At 38.2% G+C, this 26570-nt stretch overlaps 1 long non-coding RNA gene across 1 annotated transcript in view; it reads left to right on the plus strand.

The window, feature by feature from the left end:
• The first annotated feature begins 16036 nt into the window (after positions 1–16036).
• Positions 16037–26570, plus strand: part of LOC115896962 — a 39878-nt gene continuing 29344 nt past the window's right edge. Inside the window, exons 1-2 of the long non-coding RNA XR_004056913.1 lie at positions 16037–16161; positions 23162–23280. This is a non-coding gene — a long non-coding RNA (uncharacterized LOC115896962). The remainder of the gene's footprint in view (positions 16162–23161; positions 23281–26570) is intronic.

The following is a 26570-nucleotide window of genomic DNA, read 5'->3' on the forward strand; positions in this document are numbered from 1 at the left end:
TTTTTTATTATGTCTTTCCCTCTATTAATTTTGGATTTGGTTTGTTCTAGCTTCTCTGTCTCCTTGAGGTGCATTACTAGGTTGTTTATTTGAAGTATTTCTCGTTTTTGAAATAAGCTTTTATTGCTATAAACTTCCTCGTTAGTACTGCTTTTGCTGTATCCCAGAGCCTTTGGTATGTTGTATGTCCATTTTCGTTTGCTTCAAGAAATTTTTAAATTTTCTTCTTATGTTCTTCATTGACTCGTTGGTCATTCTGGAGGACATTGTTTAATTTCCATGTGTTTGCAAAGTTTCCAACAAGCGCCTCTTGTTATTGATTACCAGTTTTATTCTATTGTGGTTGGAAATTATTTTTAATATTATTTCTACTTTTAAAATGTGTTCAGACTTGTTTTGTGATCAAAGATATAGTCTATTCTGGGAATGTTCTATGTGCTGATGAAAATGTTCCGTGTGCAGAAGATTTGGGTACAGCCTTGCTTGTTTATTTTGTTTGTGATGCCTGCGTTCTTCGTGACATAGCTAAATTCATTGCCACAATTAGTGTCAAGAAGATTTTCCCTATGTTTTTGTCTAGGAGTTTTATTATTCCAGGTCTACATCTAAGTCTTAAATTTGTTTCATTTTGAGTTATTTTTTTGTGTGTGTGGTGTAAGACAAGGGTTTAATTTGTTTTTGCTTTTGTTTTGCATGTGGATATTCACTTTTCCAAACACCATTTATTTGAAGAGAATATCCTTTCCACATTGTGTATTCTTGGCACCCTGACCAAAAATTACTTAGTAGTTTATGTGTGGGTTTATTTCAGTTCTCTCTATTCTGTTCCGTTCGTCTGTGTGTCTGCTTTGATGACAGTATCATATTGCTTTGTAATGCCGTATCATAGTAAGGCTTTAAAATGCTGTCCGTTATCAGGAACCCTAATGCCTCGGGTTTTGTTCTTCATTCCCCAGAGTGTCTTGGCTACACTTACATACTTAAGTGCTCCAATGTTGAGTGCATATGTACTTACAGTTGTTATAGCCTCTTAATGAATTGATCTCTTTATTATTATATAATGACTACTTTGTGTCTTGTGATATTTTTTACTTAAGGTCTATTCTGTTTTGTACAAGTATGGCCACCCCTGCTCTCTTTTGGTTGCCATATGCATGGAATATCTTTTTGCATTTTTTCACTTCCAGCTGATATGTGCCATCAAAGTTAAAGTAAGTCGCTTGTAGGTACCATAGTGTTGAATTTTTTAAAAAGTACTCATTTAGCCACTTATGTTTTTGATTGGAGAATTCAATCCATGTACATTTAAAGTAGTTATTGACATGTAAGGACTTACCACTGCCACTTTGTTGATTGTTTTCTGTCTATCTTAAAGATCTTTGTTTCACTTTTCCCTCTTGCTGTTTTTCTTTATGATTTGATGATTTTTCTTGTAGTGATATGTTTGCATCTCTTCTCTTTTTCTTTTGTGTATCTACTGTGATTTTTTTAAGTGTGTGATTACCATGAGGTAAATAAAACAACTTATAAGTAGTCTACATATAAAAACTCTACATTTCACTTCTCACTTCACATTTAATGGTGTTGATATCACAATTTACATGTTTTATATATTGTATGTTCGTTAACAAATTATTATAGTAGCTATTTTAATAATTTTATCTTAAACATTTTTATTACAGTAAAAGTAATTATACACCTCCATTACACTAACAGAGTATTCTGATTTGACTATATTCTTTCCATTAAAGTGAGTTTTATACTTCCATATGTTTTCACGTTGTTACTTGCCATCCTTTCAAAGCAACTTGAAGAACCTTTTTTAGCATTTAACCTAAGGCATGTTTCGTGGTGATGATTGATCTCCCTCATCTTTAGTTTGTCTGGGAATGTTTTCATGTCTCCTTCATTTCTGAAGGTCAGTCTTTTTCAGGTAAAGTGCTTTTGGTTAGCAGTTTTTCTTTAAATCCAACACATTAAAACGATTATGTGTTATCCCTTTTCCCCTCACCTGCAAAATTTTGTCTGAAAAATTTGCTGATAACCTTGTGACAGTTCTCTTGTATGTGGATGAGTAACTTTTCTCTTGCTTCTTTCTAAGTTATTTTTGTCTTTGAGTTTTAACAGTTTATATATAAAGTGTCTCAGAGTAATTTTCTTTGGATTTTTTTATTGGCAATATTTGAGCCTCGTGAATTTGGATGCCCATATCTCTTCCAAAATTTGGGAAGTTTTCACCAATTATTTCCTTAAATAAGTTTCCTGTCCCTTTCTCTCTCTTATTTCCTTCTGGAACCTTCATAATGTTTATATTTGTTGGTTTGATGGTGTTCCATAGGCTTTACATGCTTTCTCCAAATTTTTTTTCTGTTGTTTCCTCTAACTGGCTAATGTCAAAGAACCTGTCTTCAAGTGTACTGAGTCTTTCCTCTACATTACTGAGTCTGCTGTGGTCTCCATTAAATTTTCAGTCTGTCATTGTATTCTTCAGTTCCAGGATTTCTAATTTGTTCTTTCTATGGTTTTGGTTTATTTATTCTCATTTTATCCATGCATTGTTTTTCTGATTTTTGTTTAGTTGTATAGATGTGGTTTTTATACCTCATTAAGCTGCATTAAGGTGATTATTTTGAATTTATTGTCAAATAATTTCTAAGTCTCTATTTCTTTGGGATAGGTTAGTGGAACTTCATTAGATTCCTTTGGTGGTGTCTTATTTGTGTGATTTCTTGAGATTCATACAGCTTCTACTGGTTACTGTGCTTTTGAAAGAATAAACACCTCTACCAGTCTTTAAAGATTGGTTTTTGGCAAGTAAAGACCTTTCTCTGCCAGTTTCCTGGGTGGATGGAATTACTTCTAGGATTGTAGTAAAGGAGAGTTTGAGGCAGGTTTGGTGACCACTGCTAGGTCTGAAGTAGGTTCTGCAGTTTGCAGACCTGTTATCAGGGACTCTGGCAAGCGTGGATCCTGCTTGGTTTATGGATGAATCAGACTGCTTCTGGCACCTTGGTCCACAGGGCTGGTGGACAAAGGTTCATTTCAAAGTCAACGGTTAGGTCTATAGATTACCTGCCACCAAGTGCACAGGCAGATGTAGTTCCCACTGGGTTACTGGTCAGATCTCTGGGTGGGCAGGTCTTGCCCTGGGCTGTAGCTAAGTAGGACTGAAATTGGGTGACAGTTACTCTAAGATTTGCAGTGGGACTAAGTTTGATGAGCCTGTCTTCAAGAGTACAGAGAGGCATGTCTCCTGCTGGGTCACTGGGCAGGGCAATGCACCTCTTTTCTTTGATAATTATCCTTGTTCTAAAGTCTGTCAATTATCTTTAATTAATCATAGGCAGGGAAGATATTCAGAAGAGGCTGAGAGATGAGCAGGGTAGTGCCAATGTCCATGGCAGCCTTGCTCAAATTTAGGTCCTGTTATTTTAAATGGAATGCCAATTAGAAATGTTTAAGGAATGCCATTTGTTCCAGAGACTCAGTGACACCTCAGGAAAAATCTGGTCATTTTCCTAAATGCTCAGTGCAATGATCTAAATTCCTGTAAAATGTTTCAATAGACTGTGTCCTGAAAAGGCTCTTGAATATTCTAACATATTACAACACTAGAGAGACTTTGACGTTCCTTTAAGAGTGGAAAAAATGTTAATATTCATTTTTCTGGTTAAGAAAAAAGAAACCAAAATTTATTTATGGGAATGAATTGAAGACAAAATTGTTAAGCAAAATGGAACAATATACATGTACATATACGTGTGTGTGTGTGTGTGTGTAGAGAGAAAAAGGGAGGAAATGTTTGTGTTTGTACATATATGTGTGTGTGTATATATGTGTGTGTGTTTGTGTGTGTGTATGGAGAAAGGGAGGAAATGTTTGTGTTTGTATATATATACGTGTATGTGTATATGTGTGTGTGTGTGTATGGAGAAAAGGAGGAAATGTTTGTGTTTGTATATACGTGTGTGTGTATATGTGTGTGTGTGGGTATGGAGAGAGAAAGGGATGAAATGTTTGTGTTTGTATATACATATACATATGTGTGTGTATATATATGTGTGCATGTGTGTATATATGTGTGTGTGTGTGTGCATGCATATGGAGAGAGAGAAAGGGAGGAAATGTTTGTGTTTGTATATACATATATATATGTGTGTGTGTATATATATGTCCATGTGTGTGTATATATGTGTGTGCGCGCATGTATGGAGAGAGAGAGAGAAAGGGAGGAAATGTTTTTGTCTGTGTCCCCTTCAAAATCCATATGTTGACTGAGGTTCAAATTGTCAGTACCCCAGTATGATAATATTTGGAGGTAGGGCCTTTGGGTGGTGATTAGGGTTAGATGGGATCATGAAAGTGGAGCCTCCCTCATAGGAATTAGTACCTTTATAAGGGGATAAAGAGATCCGAGCTCTCTCTCTCTCTCTCTCTCTCTCTCTCTCTCTCTCTCTCTCTCTCTCTCTGTCTGCCATGTGAGGATAGAGCAAAAGGGAGCTGTCTACAAACCTGAAAGAGGGCACTCATCAGAACCTTATCATGCTGGTGTCCTGATGTCAGACCTCCAGTCTTTAGAAGTGTGAGAAATAAATTTCTATTGTTTAAGCCAACAGTCTATGGCATTTTTTGTTACTGCAGCCCAAATTGATTAAAACAGAAATTGGTATCAGATGAGAGTTCTGCTGTAACAAGTATCTAAAAATGTGGAAGAAGCTTTGGAACTGGGTAATGAGTGGAGGCTGGAAAAGTTTTCAGGCCCATGCTAGAAAAAGCTGATACTGTTCCAAAAGGATTGCTGATGGCAGTTCTGCTGAGAGCTAAGAAAGAAAAGAAGGCTGCGGATAAAACTTCCCTCTTCTTAGAGATAAAATGTAATCACATGTAGGATGTTGATAGAAATATTGCTAATAAACACTCTTCTGAGGAGTTCTTAGGAAGAAAATGAAGAACGTGTTATAAAGGGGATCTTTGTTACAAAGTGGCAAAGAAATTTGCTGGGTTGTGTTCATGTTCTAATGTTTTGTGGAAGGTAGAACTTCTGCGTATTGGAATTGAATATTTAGCTGAGTGGATTTCTAAGAAAAGTGTTGAAGGAGTAGCTTAGTTCCTCCTGACTGATGATAGTAAAATGCAAGAAGAAAGAAATAAAGATTGAATTGTTAAGCAAAATGGAACCAGAATTTAAAGATTGGGAAATTCTAAACCTGTACATATTACAAAAAATAAAAAAGCATGTCAACAAGAGAACACTCGAGGTGTGGCATACTGAGTATTTGATAGAGATTAGTGTGGACATGAACTCTGGACTTAGTCAACCGCACTACCAGGAAAATTGCCAATTTTAACTGAAGGAGACAGAGATGGAACAGAACGAAGGAAGACCATTGAATTTGCAATCACAGGATAGGGCTATAGAGCTGTTTAGCTGCCAATGTGCATTATTCGTCAAGCAAAGGGAAGAATGACCCAAATAGTAATTCAGAGATTACCAGGGCTGCCTCTTTAGCTTTAAAAGAGGGGGGATATTACCTGGGTCTTAAGAAACAAAATAGTCTATACCCAATGCTGTGGAGATTAGGTCACTTGCAGCCTAGGGGCAGGGCCATCACACACCGGAGTCCTGGGAGCGTGGCCCCTGCCCAGCAGAGCTGTGGAGATAGGTCTGATGCCCCAGTGGACCAAAAGTTGGGCCTCTACTTCACCAGGGCCTGCTTGGTACCCATTACTCCATTTTTGTCTTCTGTTTGTCCCTTTTGGAAGGGCAATATCCACGCTATGTCTGTTCCACCACTGTGTTTTGTAAGCACTTAGCTTATTTGGTTTCACATCCTCATAGTTGGAAAGAAATTTTGCCTGGGATAAATTCTACCTCATGTGTCACCTAAATCTGATTTAGAGGTTATTTAGTTGAAGCTTTAGACTTTGGAATTTAGATTTTCTGATAAAACAAGTTCAGATTTTTAAAGCAGTTGAGATGAAATGAATGTATTTTGCAAGTGAGAAGATGCAAAATTTGGAGGGACAGGGTGAAATGCTATGAACCCAAAGCTTGTGTCCCCCTAGAATACAGATGTTGAAGCCCTAATCCCCAATATACTGGTATTTGGAAACGCGGTCTTTAGGAGGTAATTAGGTTTACATGAGGGCATAAGACTGGAGCCAAGCCCCCATGATGGGATCAGTGTGTTTGGAAGGCAATCACAGCTCTCTCTCTCTCTCTCTTTCTCTCTCTCCACTATGTAAGGTTACAGAAAAAAGGCATCCCTTTGCAAGCCAGAAATAAGGCCCTCAACAGACCCTGGCATTGCTGGCGCCCTAATTTTGAATTTCTAGCCTCTAGAATTGTGGAAAATAAATTCATGTTTTTGTTATAGCAGCCCAAACTGGCAGAGATTGTGTGTGTGTGTGTGTGTGTGTGTGTGTGTGTGTGTGTGTGTTGGGTATATGTCTCCCCAACCCAATCTAGTCTCTCTCAACTTGTGTTTGTATAGATACATCTCCATGATCTGTCAGAATCACAAGGGCCGACCCAGTCAACAGCACAAAAGGCTCTTCATGACCTGGTTCTTCCCAAACCCTTGAATGCCAGCTCCACCACTTACTGCCATGCTGGGCTCCACTGATCCAATCTACTGTTGACCTTAACATCCAATGCTCAGTGCTTTCATCACTCTGTCTCCTGTCTCTGTAATATATCACCTCTTTCAAAACCTTGATAACTTCCTATCACACTCTATTTTCCTATAATGCATGCTCATTACAGACTCATCAGTGGGGTGTATTACAGCCCATGATAACTTCCTAGCACACTCTGTTTTCCTATAATGCATGCTCATTACAGACTCATCAGTGGGGGTGTATTACAGCCCATGATAATTTCCTAGCACACTCTGTTTTCCTATAACGCATGCTCATTACAGACTCATCAGTGGGGTGTATTACAGCCCATGATAACTTCCTAGCACACTCTGTTTTCCTATAATGCATGCTCATTACAGACTCATCAGTGGGGGTGTATTACAGCCCATGATAATTTCCTAGCACACTCTGTTTTCCTATAACGCATGCTCATTACAGACTCATCAGTGGGGTGTATTACAGCCCATGATAACTTCCTAGCACACTCTGTTTTCCTATAACACATGCTCATTACAGACTCATCAGTGGGGTATATTACAGCCCACCTGAGCAGGTCATTAAAGCTGGATATTTTAACACTGAATAGCAGACCTCTTTGCACCTAGAAGTAAACTTTTCCTAATTCCCTTTTCAACGTGGAATGTATATGATAATCACGTACTGGGATTCCTTGCCTTTTAACTTCCTCCAATGTCCTTTCCCTCAATCTTTAAAATTTCTATTTTTCTCTTATGCAGTGCATTTTAACTATCTCTTAATCTAATACAGGTTCCAGACGATACTTAGGAAGCCTCATAGTCATAACAAAATGGATCAGTGATAGAATGATTTTTAAAATATCAGTTATTTTCTTAAACATATTCACAAGTTGCTCCCCTTTTTTTTCAAGACATGGGAAAATATACTATTTTATCTCCCAGGATGATGGAATTTACTAAATTACCTAGTGACGATTACCGAAAAAGCTAACTGATCACATACTTCTTATTTCAAAGATTCATGTAAGAAAGGTGCAGTGTTACTTCAGAAATGGTAACTTTGATATGAAAATTAGATGTGTTCGTAGATCATACATTTTACAGAAACAAAACAAAAAATTCATGACATCAAAAAGCAAAGCAAAAATTTAAAAACAAATAAAGCCAAAGGAGCCCAAGGAAGAAACAGAAACAAAACAGGACTCAGTAGAAAATACTCAATGGAAGATAACAGTCTCATTTTTTATTCTCATTTTTGGAAAAAGCTTTGGGAGGTGGGTTTGATTTCTCTCTTTGCCACTTGAGTCACTTGCAGAGCCATTAAAGCTACAGTCTAGTCTAAGGATAATCATTTCTCAATGAACTTTTGCAAATATTTTATATGTAAAGCGTATAGTCATTTTTTCAGGGTTAAAGTTTGGGACTATTTCTGAGTATGTCTGCATAGAATATTTGTTTTTAATTTTAATGATAATTACAATACACTAAAAAGGATTATTTCTATTTAATTTAAAGTTGTGTGTATAGAAGTGTGTCCGTGTGTATAGAAGTGTGTCCATGTGTATGAAGAGAGAAAGAGATACCATTACGATGTTTTAAAAACTACACAGCAGTTTGTGAGCTTCTATCAGTCTTGTTGTGCAGCACTTAGCATCTTCAAAAACGCCAAAGACGAGGTGGAAAAGCCACCCCTATGTCCATTCCATTCTAAGCATAACAGGTATTCTAAATTTCTGCCATAATTTTTTAAGGCAACGTTCAGTTGAAATATCTGCATATTGTCATTCTTGAGGGATTTTGCAGCACATGAGTTATGCTAGCTTGTAAGTTATAGTAACTTTCATCATTTTAGCGCTAATCAAGTAAAAAGCTCAGCAAGTATTTTAAAATAACTTTTCAAATAGAAATAATTACCTCATCATAAGTGTCCATGTTTAGAGATACAACATCAATTCCACAATATGTGAGGAAAGCCTACTATGAATGAAGCTCCGGGCATTTTAATACAAACATGATTTGACAATACAAAAACATATTTCTCTGGACTAAAGGGCTATATTTTGTGTCACTGAGCAGTTTCCTTGCCAACCATCGAACTTCAACTAAATTTATGTAGCAATAATATCTGCATAATATCAGTATTTATATAAACATAATCATTTGTATGAAGACACATATGTGAGCAGGCATGATTCACAGACACACGTGTGCCAACGCATGAGCCACAGACACGCGTGTGCGGACGCACGAGCCACAGACACGCGTGTGCCAACGCACGAGCCACAGACACGCGTGTGCCAATGCACAAGCCACAGACACGCATGTGCCGACGCATGAGCCACAGACACGCGTGCGCCAATGCATGAGTCACAGACACATGTGTGCTGATCTATCTGCATTCTGTCACTCAGTGTCTCTTCAGTGAAGTCAGCCAAGTGAGTAGAAAGGGGAATGTCATGCGCAACTGGAGAACAGGGTGAAACTAATTGGTCCCACGTGATGAAACTGCAATCTCAACTTTATCACCATGGCGACCTAACAAACGGAGTTACAGCCACAGCTGCTTTGGTAAATACTGACACACTCATGCTCACGGATAGTTATTTAGAGTCTATTTTAATAGAAAACAACACTCTGTTATCACCTGCCAACCTCACAGAGTCTAGAGCTACTAACATTGTACAGACAATTCAAAACGTATTAAATTTTGCTCAGTATTCTGAGTAGTAAACATAAAACAAGATGAATAGAACCATCACCTATATTCAAGGTCAATTTTATTATATATAATTTTTAATGTTAGTATATGCTCTTATGTTACGCATTGATACTGTAAAACAATATATACTTGTAATGCATGATTGTGGAAAGAACAACAAACATGAAAAGAAGAATGGATGTATAATAGCTATCCTTTTCTATGAGAATATTCATGGATGGTGAAAAGAGAAAGGCATTGTTGAACTGATTTAGACAAGAGAAACGCTTTGTAGATGATCAGAGAGCCATGGCAGTTCCAGGGGACAAAACACAGGTCTCTCAATCATGGAAGCAGCATGAGAGGCCTTTTAAAGAAGACTAGACTCTCCAAGGTCAAGGTAAGTTCAGCCAAGCTATTAGCAATGGTGGACATGGTGGGATGGATTAGAATCTGGAAGATTACCAAATGAAACAATAATTTGTTTATGCTGAATATTATCCATGGCACAACATCAACTTTATGGAAAAAGGAAAAAAGAAAAAGTAAGTAAAGTAGAAACTGAAAATCAGAATTTGCAGAGTCTTGCTTATTCTCATGGTGTGTGGAACTGAGGGCCTGATACAGCTGAAGCCAGCCTCTTTCTGGATCAAACACTCTACTATGAAAATATAATAGACCAGTCCTTCCACTGGGGCCACAGTGGGGATGTGGAAGGCTTGAGGCTGGCCTCAGTGCAGGCAAATTCATTCTTATGAAAGTAACAGTGTAGCACTGGTTCAACATGACTTTCGGTGAAACCTGATGATTACTTCCTCATTTTACTCCACAGACACAGAAAAGAGCTCACATTCTCTGGAAATAAGATAAACACAAAACATTAGAATATTTCAATGCCCTTCTATATACAATGCTTTATACACCATGAAAAATTCGGAGGTGTGCAAAGTGACATGAGGCTCACAAACAAGAGGAAAAAAAAGACACGAACAGAATGTTCTTCTGGTTCCAGAATTGGAGCTAGCAAATAGAAGTTTGAAGATAATGATCATAAAGATATTCAAGTATTTATAGGGGGAAAAGGAAGGAACAAGTGAACAGATGAAGAATGAGAACAGAGAAAAGCAAGTTAGAAAAAGGAACCAAATGGACATTCTAGATCACAAAATTGTAACATCTGAAATCCAAAAAATACATTGATAGGCTTGACAGCAGAATGGAGAATGCTGAAGAAAGATGATTAAATTTGAAAGTCTATCTGTAGAAGCTGGGTAAATTAAAGCTTAGAAAATAAAGATGAATAAAAACTGAGCTGTGTGCCAGTGTCAAGAGGCCCAACATACATGTAATCAGGTCATCAGGAGGAGAGAGTAGGGAAGAGAAAACCATCTGAAGAAAGAAAAGTGGAAATGTCACAAATCTGATGAAAAGCAATGGACAGGTACAAGACACCGAAGCCCCAAGGGGATAGATGCAAATAATTCCACAACTATGCACATCATAAACTGTGAAAAACGAAAGATGAAAAGGAAATCCTGAAGACAGCCAGAGAAAATATCACTTACAGATAAGGATTGTTTTTTTAATGTGAAAAGAAAGGGAGAAAACATCTGTCCATTTAGAATCTATTGCCAGGAAAATTATCCTTCAAAATGGAGGAATGCAAAGTAAACCATTTTCAAATAATGTAAGCTGAAACAATTTCTTGCCAGTAGGCTTGAATTTTATGAAGTGGAAGAGATGATTCCCCAGGCTAAAGGGGACTCATAACAGGTAGAATCCAGAATCCTTAGAAAGAATTCCAGAACTGGTAAATGTATGTATAAATGTAAAAGACTGATTTTTCTCTTATTTTTTTAAAGTAAATTGACTTTAAAAACTAGGACACTGTATTGCAAGGTTTATTTTATATGTACTAGTCAAATAAGAGTAAATGTATGCATAAATATAAAAGATTGTTTTTTCTCTTTCCAAATTCTTTCTAAAAGTGAATTGACTTTAAAAACTAGAGCACTGCATTGGAAGGCTTATTTTATATGTACTAGTCAAACACATGGAAAGTCTGAAAACATCTTGTGTAATGCCTACATTTCATAATACTGATTCAAGATTGACTGAGACAAGTGGAGGTACACCTTGTAGTCATAGAAATATCTATAACATAATTCTGCACAATCAGTTTATAATCACATAAGGGAAATAAAATGGAATACAGCTGACCTTTGAACAACACGGGTTCCAACTGTGCAGGTTCCCTTCTGTATACATTTTTTAAAATACACATATTAGAATATTTTTGAAGATTTGAAATAATTGGGAAAACTCACAAACTGTGTCACCTAGAAAAGAGAAATTTAAGAAAAAGTTAAGTATTTCATGAATGCACAAAATATGTGTAAATACTAGTCTATTTTATCATTTACTACCATAAAATATACACAAATCTATAACAAAAAGCTAAAATTTATCAAAACTTATGTATGCAAACATCTACAAGCCATACATGATACCCTTCACAGTCAAGATAAATGTAAACAAATGTAAAGATGTGGTATTATAACTGCATAAAATTGACTCTAGTAAATACAGTACTGCTGTAATAATTTTGTAGCCACCTCCTGTTGCTATTTGGGTGAAATCAAGTTTTGCTAGTATCTAAGTATCTGCTTAAAGCACCATGTAACACTGACCATCTCCATGTGGGCAGTTCATTGCTCCTGTAAATTGCACAACACAGAAAAAGTGATTTCTTGCAGTTCTCATGTGTTTTCCACTGTGTTTAGTGCAATGACATAAACACTGAATAACACCATGAGACTCATACAACGTGCCACTAGTGATCCCAAGAAGCAAAGAAAAATCACTTTATTACAAGAAAAAGTTGAAGTCTTGATATGTACAGTAAATTGAGCTCCACACTTGTGGTTGCTGCTGTTTTAGAGATGATTCACCTTGTAAACGATAGGCCATGAGTAGTTAACGTTTTTGGAGGAATCAAAAGTTATACATAAATTTTCAACTGCATGGAGTGGTTGGCATCCCTAATCTTGCATTGTGCAAATGTCAACCATACTTATAATTACTTCACTAAACCAAAAGAAGACAAAAAAATAAGTATAAAAACAAAACAAAACAAAACAAAAGATGTAAGATAAAAATACAACAGCAAGATGGTAAATTTAAACTAAGCTAAATCAATGATTATAATAAATATAAATTGGTTAAAGCATTCAGATTAAAAGGCAGAGATTGTTAATGAATTTAAAAAATTGAGACTATTGTCAGGAGGTTATTCCCATAAAATAACTTGCTTTGGATTTAATATCTGCTAATATTTTACACTTTAAATTTTTATTAAACATTTTCCTGGGTGTCGTTTTTCAAAACCTTAACATAAATGTTACAGATAATGTACTTATATAATATCTGGAATAATTAATTCAAAGTTAGAGAACTAAGTATTTTCCATAGTCAGTAGATGAAGCTGGTAAGTAATAACTCCAAAGGACAAAGAACTTTATTTTAACAAAGTTTCACTGGGCAAAATGGCTCACTCATTATTCTCATACTCTCAGAAATGAGACCTGTGTGACAATTAACATATTTAATAGATCTTTTAGCCTGTGGTACTTGGTCCCTCTCTTGCACTGGGAGTCAAAAACTATGTTTCCACTTTGTGAATTTTTTCCCAAGGAATTGACATAACCAAGTATGGAGGCTGAACTACAGCTGACCATGGTTTATTCTTGTCTTAATTTAATGGAGTGTCTACATGAAAGACCCTCCTGGGAATGTATTACAGAAACTTCTCTTACACTTTATTAATACTTTTGTGGGGATTAGCAGAGAGGGCACTAGGCTATTCTTTTAAATTTGATTCATTTAAAATGACTCATTGACCATGTCTAGTTTACAAAGTAGTTTATTCTCATTACAGAATTTGAAAATTTTATAGAAAAAAAGTCAAAATCATTATCATGATGTTATCACATTGGTATGATTCCTAATGTTTTATATATGTATAAATATATACACAAAATATATATACACACAATTATATCACACTGTATATACAGTTGCATATGCTTTTTATGCAAAGTATATCAAAGTATATGCAAAATATAATTAATTTTATTGGAAACATAATTATAAAATTTTTATATGTGGATAGACAATACTTTGATTACTCTTCCTTATTCTTGCACTTTTAATATGTTACCAATTTTAACTCTATTATTTAACATAGTCATGAACATCATTGTACTTAAAATATTGAATCTCTCTCTGACATATTATTACTTTTATTATTCTTAATACCATATTGCACATGTAAAATAACATATAAATGTGCAGTTTGTAAAATAAAATAAAAAATAATATACTCAGCACACAGCTTAAGATATGAAGTAGTTTTGGTACTTATGAGGCTCACACTGTTTATCTTTCCAAATACGTTATCTTTCCTCCACTTTCTCCTCCACCTTGATAAAAGTGATTCTAAATCTTGCATAAATCATTCCTTCTTTTTAAATAACTTTGTTATATATATGATTTCTGAGTAATTCATTATTCAGTTGGTTTTTGACTAACAAATAAACAAAGATACACTATATACATTCTTCTGGAACTTGTTTTTTACTCATTTGGTTTTTGAGAAACATCTGAGATAAGTACACCTATAGTTCACTAACTTTCCTTCATATTTAACATTCCCTTTTATGATTGCTCCTTTTAACCATGTCATTTGTGATAGTTCCACTTTTCTCCTCTTGCTGACATTGCTTTGCACATTTTTGTGTTTCTCTCAACGAGCACAATTCTTCTTCTCAGGCAGCATTTTTCAAATTAAGAGTTTGATCCATTAGTGGATCATTAAATACATTTAATAGGTGGTGAAAGTATTATTTAATTAAATAAATAAAATTCAGTGGAAGAGAAGGGAAGGGAAGACAGTGGAGAAAAGAGGAGAGGAGAGGAAAAAGAAAAAGAAAATCAGATTGCATTCCACAAAGTAAGCAAAATTAATGTTTTGCAAAACTTTTATATTATATAACTGTGTTTTGTCTTATGATACTAAATGTTTTCTGCTTTTATCATTAAAAAAAGGTTGAAAGCTGCGAGTTGAGTTTATATACTTTGGAGTGGGATTTCTAGCTTTCAATAACGCCAATTTAGTTAAATAAACTAATTTGGTTAGCTAATGCAAGTAACTTTGCTACATAATGGTATCAATTTACACCATAAGAGGTGTGTGTCTCAGAGCTTGCTTTATCTCGATTCTCAACAACTATCTTGTAGTTACAATAATAAAGTACTCCAATAATAACAATAACTATTTTTTACTAACTTCCAGAAATTTTTATGAGTGAGTTCACCTTTTTGGGTCTGTTTCTTCACCTGCAATAAGTAAAGTCTGCAATATGAGAACTTCTAAAGTCCCTGTGTAAAATGTTTTAATTACAAAACACTTGTAAAAGAATCATATTGGTCATTCTCAAGAAACAGCAGATGTGACTGTTGGAGAGAAGGGCCATTGTGGTTTCACTGTTCTAACCAGCACATAGTAGTCGTTCAATTTGCCTGGATTAAATGAATGATTATGTGCTTTTCACTTGGTAAATATTTAACATATAAACGTAGTCCTTTCCCTAGCAGTGGGAAAGGTGCCAGCTGAGCTTATCATTATCCTTGATCTGATTCAGTAACAAAGGTTTGTAAAACTTGCTGGTTATATGTACGTTGGGTACTTAACTGAATGCAACATAATTCACTAAACATAAGCAACTTGTAGTTTCTCGTGACCATTGAACAATTCAAGTGACTTGAAAAATACCGATTTTCCACCAACTGCCAGATTGCTGAGGATTTCACCATGAAGATTTGGCCTGAATACACGAGTGAATAAATCTAGAAACACATTTACGGATGGACTTTTCAGAAGGATTCCGATTGTGAAGTGAGGAGAAGACTCATCACCTTGCTCCAGTGCCTGGCAGGCCTGTGTTACGTGTGCTGTCCACAATGTACCTGGAGCAGGCAGTGCCTCTCTCCCGAGCATCCTCACTCCCAGAGCTCTGCGTTCTGCAGTGATGGGCTCTCTCTTTGTTCTCCACCTTCAGCTATATCCTAAAAGCACAAAGCCACCCAGCTCTTTTTAAAAATGCTCGAGGCTTAAACCACCTATTGGAATGCTCACTTTACTCGCGAGAGATCATGTTGATTGAGCGTTCTCCTGTGCCATTATAAATACACAACCCACCAACGAATCAAGAAACCATCCATGAGTGAGGGTCAGAGCCTTGTCAGGAGCTGTTTCTGGAAGACGTGAGGGTGGCAACGTTGCTTTCGCCAGTGCTAGTTTCTGTCCAGATGGCAACTTTGCCTCAGTGTAATCCCAAATGACACGTCCAATTTCCCTTTCTCAACTCTTGAGTTTTTCCAGGAAGAAAATGTGGTTTTGCCCTCCTTTTAGAAAAGTGATGTTTCTATGCTTTTGCTTTGCTAGTGCATCTGAAAACATATGGACGCTTCTGGCTAAAAAAAGGAAAAAAAAGTCTTTTTTGATTCATCTGGCTGAACACATGAATTTTCCAAATTCAGTAAAAAACCCTTTTATGAGACACTTTCGTCTACCATAGATTCCATTAGACCACGGAGCAGAGCTTCTCCCAGTACACACAGTCATGTTGTCATCACAATTCCCAATGTTCCAGAATGGTAGACACTTCCTGACCTTTATGTCTGATACATTATTTGAGAGAATGTCTCCACTGACCCCATCACCTGGATTGGATCACCAACCTCTCCCAAGAGGAGCCTGGCTTCCTCCTAGCTGGGGAAATGGTAGGGAGCTCCCCCAAGTAAAGCCTCTAGGGAGAGTGACCAGGGCCCGGGTCAGGAAAGGTTCTGGTGCCCAGAGGGCTGCCCACAGAGCCTGACGTCCCTGCAAGTGCACAGGGAGGAGAGGTGAGATCAGATTCCAGCTGAGTCAGGCTTCCATGTCAGCCTGGGTGTGTTTATGCAGAGGTACAACTCAGGAATTACTGAGGAAAAAGTACAGGGCCAATTTAACCTCCTCTGAGAGACCTCTATCCCTGCTCATCACCACTCCTCGCTAAAAAGGGCCCTCGCCAGAGAAGAACCCAGAGGGAGACCGGAAATTCTCCTCCCCTTGGAGGAAGAGTGCTTCCTCTACCCTTAATGTATGAACTGACAAAAATTCAAACAGAAGGAAACTGGGGTGTGAGAAATAAAGGAAGCCGTTTCATGCTCTATGTCCACTGGCTTCGGGCAGGTCCCAGTGGAAGTCCAAGAAAAAGAGCCTAAGGTCCAAAAAGATGGTTTGAGCCAAAGTTCTAAAGCATACCAGACATGAATTAAGGTATGTTAATTCTAAAAGCAACTTAAAGAAAATAGAAGCATGATATGGTTTAGTCTCAGGTATTAAAAAATGAGCCGTCTCAGAAGTGGAGACCAACTGAAAATCTTCCTGTATAACCTCTTTTATAACTCTTTGATGCCTCTATGTTTGATTGATTTTTATCAGTTTACCCAGTCTCCAATGAACCTGATTCTATAGGCAGTTACTCTGTGTCCTTATTGATGGGATTCTAAGAAGTGAGGAACAGCATAGGAAACAATTTGCTGTGTAAAATCAGAGAGAGCTCGACTCACCATGGGTTAGAAACAGAGGGAGACTCTGCATTGAAAACAGGCTCCCTGACAGCAGACTCAACTATAAACTGGTTAGGAATTTATTATGAACTTCCTCTACATTCTAAAGCAGAAGGTTTAAAATTAGGCTGTAAGTCAGAACCCACAGTACCCATTTCCCACAGTATGACAAGTTTATATGGGCAACACATATATTTTAGAGTAATTTGTTGTCCCAGGAACTAATCTTGAGTGCTTTACACATGTAGCTGTTTAGCCGTGGACCCTTATGGTCCTCTGGGTTGGAATGATGAGTTGCCAGAGGGAGACGTCACTTCCGGATCCTCAAGAACACATGGAGAATCGGAAGACAACGCCAGAGGGAGACGTCACTTCTGGATCATCACAAACACATAGAGAGTGGGAAGACGACTCTGGGCTCGTCTTCACATTTTCCGTGTTGTCACTTGCCCGTTCTTTGTAAGCCGACCCTAGATGTACACACTGTCTTGCCAGGACCTTTCTCTTCTCCTCCCCTGTGACCACGCAAGTCTTTGATTCCCTGCCCCCTGTCTCCTCCCAGCCCTAGGACCAAGCTTTTGAAGAACTGCACATGGGAGGAAATACCAACCAGTTTAACTTCTTCAGAGACAACCTCTAACGCTGCTCACCACTGTGCTAGCTAATAAACGGCCCTCTCCCAGGAAAATCCCTAAGGAAAAGTGGGACTTCACCAAGGAGTGCTTTCTCTACCCTTAATTTATGAACCGAGAAAAATTTTAACAAGCCTACTATGAAATAAAGATGCCCTTATCCCATTTATGCCTAGTGTTCCATTATTGGAATGCTAAGCTTGTGGGAACTATTTATATCCTACCACTCAAAACCATTCCCAAGGTCTGATTTTTCACAAAAAACTTTTGCAGCCTTCAGTATAAATGGGTTAATTCCAAAGCCTAAAGCAACCTAGTGTGTCTGGAATTGGTGGGTTCTTGGTCTCACTGACTTCAAGAATGAAGCCACAGACCCTGGTTGTGGTGAGTGTTACAGTTCTTAAGGATAGCGTGTCCGGAGTTTGTTCCTTCAGATGTTCAGATCTGCCCAGAGTTCCTTCTGGTGGGTTCATAGTCTCCCTGACTTCAGGAGTGAAGCCACAGACCTTCATGGTGAGTATTACAGTTCATAAAGGCAGCACGAACCCAAAGAGTGAGCAGCAACAAGATTTATTACAAAGAGCAAAAGAACAAAGCTCCCACAGGGCGGAAGAGAACCTGAGCGGGATGCCAACACTGTCTCGGTGGCCTGCTTTTATTCCCTTATTTGGCCCCACCCACATCCTGCTGATTGGTCCATTTTACAGAGAGCTGATTGGTTCATTTTACAGAGAGCTGATTGGTCCATTTTACAGAGCACTGATTGGTACATTTACAAACCTTTAGCTAGACACAGAGCACTGGTTGGTGCATTTACAATCCTTTAGCTAGACAGAAAAGTTCTCCAAGTCCCCACCCCACCCGGAAGCCTAGCCAGCTTCACCTCTCACTCAGTCCACAGTGTACCCAGCCTCCAGCTGCAGGTGTTGGCTTCCACACAGCACAGGACTAAGCAGTTTTGTGCTGAGTCCATCTCTGTGGCCACCAGCCACCCAGTGTTGGGGTTGGTCCTCAGCTTATCTGCACAAGGGCAAACCCGCCGGTTGGTGGAAGAGGCCAGAGGCAGCCTGGGCTCTGAATTCCACCCAGACCTGGAGAATAGACTTGGTAGGGGAGCGAATACCAGGGCCGCTGGTGGCCTTGCCTCTTCTGCACGGCAGCAGCTGTGGTGGCCTGAGAGTAAGGAGTTACCATAAGGACGTAGAAATAGATCACCTGATCTGCATCCACACCTAGAGATAGGCCCACACATCTGTGGTGTGTTCATTTCAACAAAGATGCAGAGATAATTCCATGGAGGAAAAACAATAGCCTTTCAACAAATGGTGCTAGAACAATTGAACATCTTACGCAAAAAAAATTAACTTTTATCTGTATCTCATATTACGTAAAAATGGAACCAAAATAGATTATAAACATAACGTAGAATACAAAAGTAGAAATTATGGTAGAAATCATAGGAAAAAAATATGTGCTACCTTGAGTTAGGCAAAGATATTTTAAATTTGACAGCAAAAGTACAATCCCTAAAAGAAAAGAAACTGATAAATTGGACGTACTCAAAGTGAAGCACATATACTAGTCAGAAGACACTACTGTTAAGAGAATAAAAAATATAAGCCACAGATCTGGAGAAAACATTTGCAAACCATATATCTGAAAAAATGGCTTGTACTTCACATCTAAAAAGACTCAAAAGTCAATAATAGGAAAAAACAATTTAAAATGGGCAAAATAGTTGAAAAGACAGATCAGCCAAGAAGATATATGAATGAAAATTAAACACATTAAATACATCCGATGTCAATAACCCTGCTACCTACCAGTTAGCGGATGTTGAACAGGCCAGCTCCACCGCGCATGCGCGGGCACATGTGGGCGGGAAGAGGAAGTGCCCCAGGACGCTGAATCAAACCTGCCTACGTGAAGGGCTGAGGACACGACATTTCCTGACAGACGTCGCCATGTCTAGCAACACAAGCCTCTCCATGAAGGCATGAGGGGAGAAGGCCTCTTCTCTACCTTGTCGCAGGTCCTCCAGGACAGGCGTCTCCTTTGAGAAGTAGGATTGCTTTTATAAGTAAGAAAAATACCGGTTCTTCATTTTCAAAATGACGTCTCACATACGTGCCCAAGTGTGTCACACTGCAACAACTGCCCAGCTCTGGGGTTGGACTTGGGGAGCAGAGGGGACTAAGGGGCCTGCCTCATTAGGAGCTGCACAGGAGGGCTGAGCTTGCATTAGCAGCCTCTCCCGCCAGTGCAGGAGAATGCATTGAGATTTATGGTTCATCTGAAAGTAGCTTAGAAAGACACCATATGCACTTACCATCTCCTGCAGAAGTTGCAGACAAGTTATTTAAAAGTCTCGTTTTCTTAAACTGTCTTTATGGCGAAGTAAAGAGCCTCTGGGATCCACTTCAAGTGGTCATTGTGGAGGGTACAGCGAGCCAGTCCCGGGCTAAGCATTTACCCCACTGATTCACCACCACAGCAAAGTGGGGAGCCTTGAGTTTTTGCCTGTGTTTCACAAATGAGGAATCCGAGAACTGAAGTGACCTGTCCAGTACGCAAGAGTGAACCCAGGGACAAAGCCAACCCGCTTTGCTGGGGCCAGTGCCTTTCCACACTCCTCTGTTTCTATATTTAAACCAAGTGAAAGGAGACCTGGAAAGTACATTAGCCCATTTGGAGGTGAATTTGATACACTCTCATTTGTCATAGAGGGTAGAAAAAAATGGAAAAGAGAAACAGGCTGGTTGGGAGGAGGGAAGAGCAGAGACCAGGGCCTCAGCCCAGCCTCCATCCGCTTCCCATTTTCCCTCCCTGTCCTTTTCCTGGAGGCCTTGCTTGCTCCTCACAAAACTGTCATTCTTAGGCCCTGCATGGATTTGGGTATTTTAACTTGTCTATTAAAAATACAATTCTGGCCCCATATATATACTTAATATTATCATGTGTCCCCTTCAAAATACTCTGTGGCCAAAGTGTGTGCCCTTTTATGCAGGATCAGGAATGGATTCCCTAATAAATGTCTTGCATTTTTCCCATCACAAAATTTAGCGTCTCAAAAATCTAGTTAAATTAGCGTCTCTTCATCTTAATTTTATTTCTCCATTTAGATAAAGCATCTTCACTTCCAGCAGCTGAGCTTTTCAAAGAGATTTGTCTCTGTGTAGAATTTTTTAAAAAAATACTGTATATTACCATTTCTGAAAATAAATAACTCAAAAGTTTCCTTTAAAATTATTGCAAAAATTTCATAAATTCAGTTAAATACATGCTTAGGGAAAAATACAGAGTTTGAAGGAATTTTTAAAAGACCACATATTCTGTAATTCTATTTATAGGAAAGTTTTAGAACAGGCAAACCCATGGAGACATCGAGTAGATTGGTGGTGGCCAGGAACTGGTGGAGGGAGATGGCGGGCAATAGAGTGGCTGCTGACGGGTGTGGGGTTCCTTTCAGAGTAAAAATGTTCTAAAATTATCTTATGGTTGTGGTTGCACAGCACTGAGACTATACTAACTGGCATGTACAGTTTATTAATTATATTTCAACAAGGCTATTAAAATGTTCAGTTTCCAAAAATGTATCAGTGCATGTAATTGCAATATGTTTAGATCTACTGGAATTTATTTAATGAAATTTAATAAGTAACGTCTAGTTAATACACTTCGACGGGGATTTGAATTTTATATGTTTAAGTTACTCGTCTGAATTTTTTTTTTTTTCAGTTCTTATCAGTGCTTCACAAGGTTGGAATTCCAGCTGTTAAACTTACTATCGGCCGGGTGCAGTGGCTCACACCTGTAATCCCAGCACTTTGGGAGGCCAAGGCGGTCAGATCACTTGAGGCCAGGAGTTTGAGACAAGCTTGAGCAACAGGGCAAAACCCCATCTATACTAAAAATACAAAAAATAATTAGCTGGGTGTGGTGGCACGTGCTTGTAGTCCCAGCTACTTGGGAGCCTGAGGCAGGAGAATCACTTGAACCCAGGAGGTAGAGGTTGTAGTGAGCCGAGATCACGCCACTGCACTGCAGCCTGGGCAACGGGAATGAAACCCTGTCTGAAGAAACCAAAACAAACACACAAAACCCAAAAACCTTACTATGTAGCCTTGGGCAAAGTGACTTTTCAAAGCCATGTATTCTTTATTCTCAAACAGTACAACCAGCACCTCCCCCATTACACACATACACCAGCATACACACACACACACAGACACACACAAACACAACCAGCATATAATTATTTTTTGCAAAGACTGCTTAGAAAGACCAAAAAGATAAGTACTAGTTTTTCATACATATGTGTGCTACAAGAACCAATCAATAAAACAAAACAACAAATAATATATATTGTAGCTTCTTAAGAATCTTCAGCTTTTAAAGTCTCAAGTCTCTCCAGGGCTCCCAGAACCCCAGTGACTCCTCCTCAACAGAGATGGGATCCTGGAAGAGCCCAGATCATAGTGGGAGGGAGGAAGATAAGGGAACTCCAGTCTGTGCTAGAAGAATTTCCTGAATTAACGTTTTCGTCAGGATTAAGTATGAATTATCAACTACACAGGAACCAGAGTTTGCTAGAATAAATGGTAGGTTTAAGTGATTCTTTTAAGATGAAAATTGATTGAGATTGGGTAAAGTTTGTGATGTGATCACATAAGGTTTGTGGACAGAAGACAAGAGTTTTGAAGTGAGCCTTCACAAGAACATTGCTGTTTGGTAAATGAACTTTTTGCTCAGATTAGCAACATGCTGTCCTGACAGAAGTTTGCACAGGTAAACCAACTGTTTATCTTGATAAACTGATTTATAGGAATGCCTTGAAACAAATATTAGAGTTGCATGCAAAATGTCACTTCATTTTTTTTTTTTTTTTTTGAGTAAAATTACCCAGAAAACCAACATATATGCCACAAGACACTGATACCAAGAGTCTGGCTGTCACACAGAGACAGTGAGACCAAGCCTAGGAATGATTCTGATTATCAGAATGAGCCCCATTGTGAGAATATCAAACCAGAAATTAGACTCATGACAAGAAGCCACTAGGGATGAACAAGGCGTAGTAGGGGAGGAACATTACAGACACCATTGCTGAGAGGCAGCAGGTGCCTGTTAACAGTACAGAACCGTACATAGGCAACATGCTAAGAAAATGCCCAGGAAAACAGGGAAGGAAAGCCCCCAGATTTGAGGATGACACTCTAGAGCCAGTCATCTGGCACACTTAACAATGGGTATTGACGGAAACTTCACTTCTCACGATTTTCTCCTTCTTCTGAAATAAGTTGCCTTCATTTGCATAACTTGAGTTCTCCAGAACGTCATCTGCTCTGGTACGTTCCTCACCATCTTTGCTGTAAGGTTTTCTGATGGGACAGGGGCCCAGGTGTTGTTGTACCTGGGTGACGTAACTCTCAAGTTAATTGTGGACTAGTGGCCAAAAGCAAAGTATGGTGTTCCTTCCACATGACTCTAGGGCGTTTTTTCTCTTTTCATCTTTCCTTAAAAGACAACACTTCCAGGTCTTAATCTAGTGGATGCCGCTTTGGAGCCATGGAGAAAAAGCAGCCTGTGCCGATTGACCATGAGCCTGAGTACACTGCATGAACCTGTGGAAGCACCTTTTCTGTGTCTGCGTGAAGTAAGATAAAGTTGAAAACCTGGGGGTAAATACTTTGCATAATGGCGAACCTGTGATAGTTTCACAGGGTGAGAGTTTATAGGGGCTGCCAGGGAGTGTGGACTCATGAGACGAGTGTGATGTCTTCACCAGGGAAGCCATGCCGGATGCTTTGGATGGCTTTAACTCTGTGGTACCGCTGGATGCCTCAAGGTTCTGAGCGGGCAGAAGGCTTCTTTCAGAGCTCTTCAGTGACAACGCCAGCAAAACTAGAACAATGAATTCATTCTTTACATTGGGAGCCAGCATAATCATGCTTATTTATATATTTGCTTTCTCTACTATACAGTCCATAAATCTCTGATCAGTAAAACTCCAAGTAAATTCTGAGAAAAGTTAAACAATGACCAGGACACAGTCAAAACTCATTATACAGTGTAGTCATATGAAATTCAAAAAGGGGCCCAGGCTCTGTGTGTAGAGGCTTGGGCTCCTGTGCATTTTCCATTTTTCAGTGTTATCAGTGTCATGCTGTTGACCTGTAGACATGCTCCAACGTCGTGTTCAGCAAGTGGCAGTGTCGTCACTGGTATTGATTGAGTGCAGTGGCTGAGCCTTCTTTGCTGTCTGGCTAAATTATGTAAAATCATGTGCAAGGTTCTATTGGAGGTCCTCTGGCACCACCAAGTGGCTGGCCTGACAGCCCCCAGCCTGCCTGGCTGAGTTCCCCACCAGATTCACACTTCTCTTCTCTGATTCTGCAAAATTTCTGAGTTGTGTCATCATTTGTAATCAGTTAGATTCATTTGTCACAGTCGTTCTTCTAGTTTGAGATTCCCTCAAATCCTAGTTGAGCTTTTTTTAAAATTTGCATACGATAAATTTGACTTTTTGGCTTTTCTATGTCTTTGCACAACTCAGAAATGCAGTCAAAAATCTTCCACCCACTACCACACAGAACAGTTCTATCACTCATCAACCCATCCCCAAACCCTTAGAAGCCCTGCACCCTTTTCTGTTCCTACACTTTTGCCTTCTCCAGGATGTGATATAAGTGGAGCATATAATATGCAGACTTTGGGGGCTGCCTTTTTCACTTACCAAAATGCAGTTAAGACTCGTCTAGGTCATGTGAGTCGGTTGCTCACTCCTTTCACTGTTAAGTAGTCTTATGTCGTGTGAACACACCACAGTCTGTTTCTCCACTCATGTGTTGAAGGACAACTTGGTTGTTTCCAGTTTGAGGTGTTATGAATAAAACTGTTACAGACATCTGCAGATTGTTTTTTGTGTGAACGCAGTTTTCCATTCACTTAGATGAAAGTCTGGGACAGGACTTCATGAGCCTTGAGATGAGTGTACGTGTATCTTTATAAGAAATAGGCAATCTGCCATCCAAGGTGTATGGACATCCAAGTAGAATACTACTTTTGCATTCCTACCAGCAATGGGAATTCTTGTGGCTTCACATACCTATCAGCATTTGGTGTCGTCGATTTTATTTTAAGCTTTAATTTTAGCAGTACTTGAGGATGATAGAGAGAAAAAAAATTCTGGATATAAGTACTTTATCAAATATGAAATTTGCAAGTAATAGCTCCAAGTCTGTGGCTTGCTGTTTTACCATATTTACAGGGTCTTTTGCAAAGCAAACACTTTAAATTTTGCTAAAGTCAAATTTTAAAAATTCTTCTTTCATTGAGCGAGCTTTTGGTATTGTATCTTAAAACTCACCACCAAAACCAAAGTCATGCAGCTTTTCTGTTATGTTTTTTCAGAAGATGTATGGTTTTGCATTTTCCATTCAAATCTATAATCCACTACGAATTAATGTTTGTATATGGAAAAGGTATATATTGGTCGTATTTGGGACATTTGCATACTAATTGTTCCAACACAATTAACTGAAAAGATTCTCTTTCTTTCCTAACTTGACTTGTACCTTTGCCAAAAGTCACTTGTCAATATATGTCTGAGTCAATTTCTCTGTTCTTACTTTTGTTCCATTGATTGACTGTCCCAATGCCAATACTACATTGTATTGTTTACTGTCGCGTTATAGTGTCTTAAAATCAAGTTATATGAGTACTTTACCTTTGTTGTTTTGTTCGTTTTCCAGAATTTTGTTTTGTTTTTCTTGCAGAATTTTTGTGATTATTATAGTTTCTTTGCCTTTCTATGTTAATTTTGATTCAGCTTGTTGTTATCTACGAAGTAGACTTGCTGGAATTGTATTGAGATTGCATTGCTCAAATCAGGGAAAATGGGAGAATGGACATCTTTGAAATATTGAGTCTCAAATCCATGAAACTGCATATTTCTTCATTCACTTAGATTTTTTTCTTTCTTTCATCAGTGTTTTACAGTTTTCAGCATACAAACGCATACAAACGCTGCACCTATTTTGTTATATTTATACTAATGCTTCATTTGTTTTAGTGCAATTTAATGCATATTGTGTATATTTTAGGTTTACAACATGATGCTACAAAATATAGATAGTAAAATGGTTACAGTGGTGAAACAGATTAACGTATCTATTATCTCACATATTTTTTTGTGTGTGTGTGACAAAGACAGCTAAAATCTACTTATTTAACAAAAATCCTTAATATGAGGCAATTTTATTAAGTTAGGCCCTCATGTTGTGCATCCAGTCTCCGGAACTGTTGGCCCGCATACCTTCTATGATATTTTGATTCCCCATGTCCTCTTGCAATCCCCACCCATGGAAACACTGTTACACACTCTATCTCTGTGTATTTGAGGGTGTTTTTTTTTTAAATCTCACATATAAGTGAGATCATTCAATTGTTTTCTTTCTGTGTCTGAGCATTTCACATAGAATCATGTCCTCCAGGCCAAGCCATGTTGTGCAAATGACATTTTATAAAATTCAAATTCCAAATCTTCATTATTGCAGGTAGAAACATTTTTAATTTTCATGTAAGTTATTTCCTTTTGGGCATAGAGGTGCTTATAATATTACTGATTTTAGGTGTTTCCTATTTTCTATTACAAGCACTTAGTACTCTACATTTCCCTCAAAGCACTGCTTAGCTATATCCTGATAATTTTAATATATAGTATTTTAATTTTTATTTGATTCAAAATATTTTTAGTTTAGTGTAAGACTTCAGTTTTGACCCATCGTTGATTTAGAAGTGTGTTGTTTATTTGCCATATATTCAGGGATTTTCCAGATATGTTTTTGTTTATTTTCAGTGAATTTCATTATGGTCTCAGAACATACTTTGCTTGTTTTCTACTCTTTTATCATGTTTAAGGTTTAGTCTGTGGCACAGAATATC

The sequence above is a fragment of the Rhinopithecus roxellana genome, chromosome 4 (assembly GCF_007565055.1).
Source record: "Rhinopithecus roxellana isolate Shanxi Qingling chromosome 4, ASM756505v1, whole genome shotgun sequence".
NCBI lineage: Eukaryota > Metazoa > Chordata > Mammalia > Primates > Cercopithecidae > Rhinopithecus > Rhinopithecus roxellana.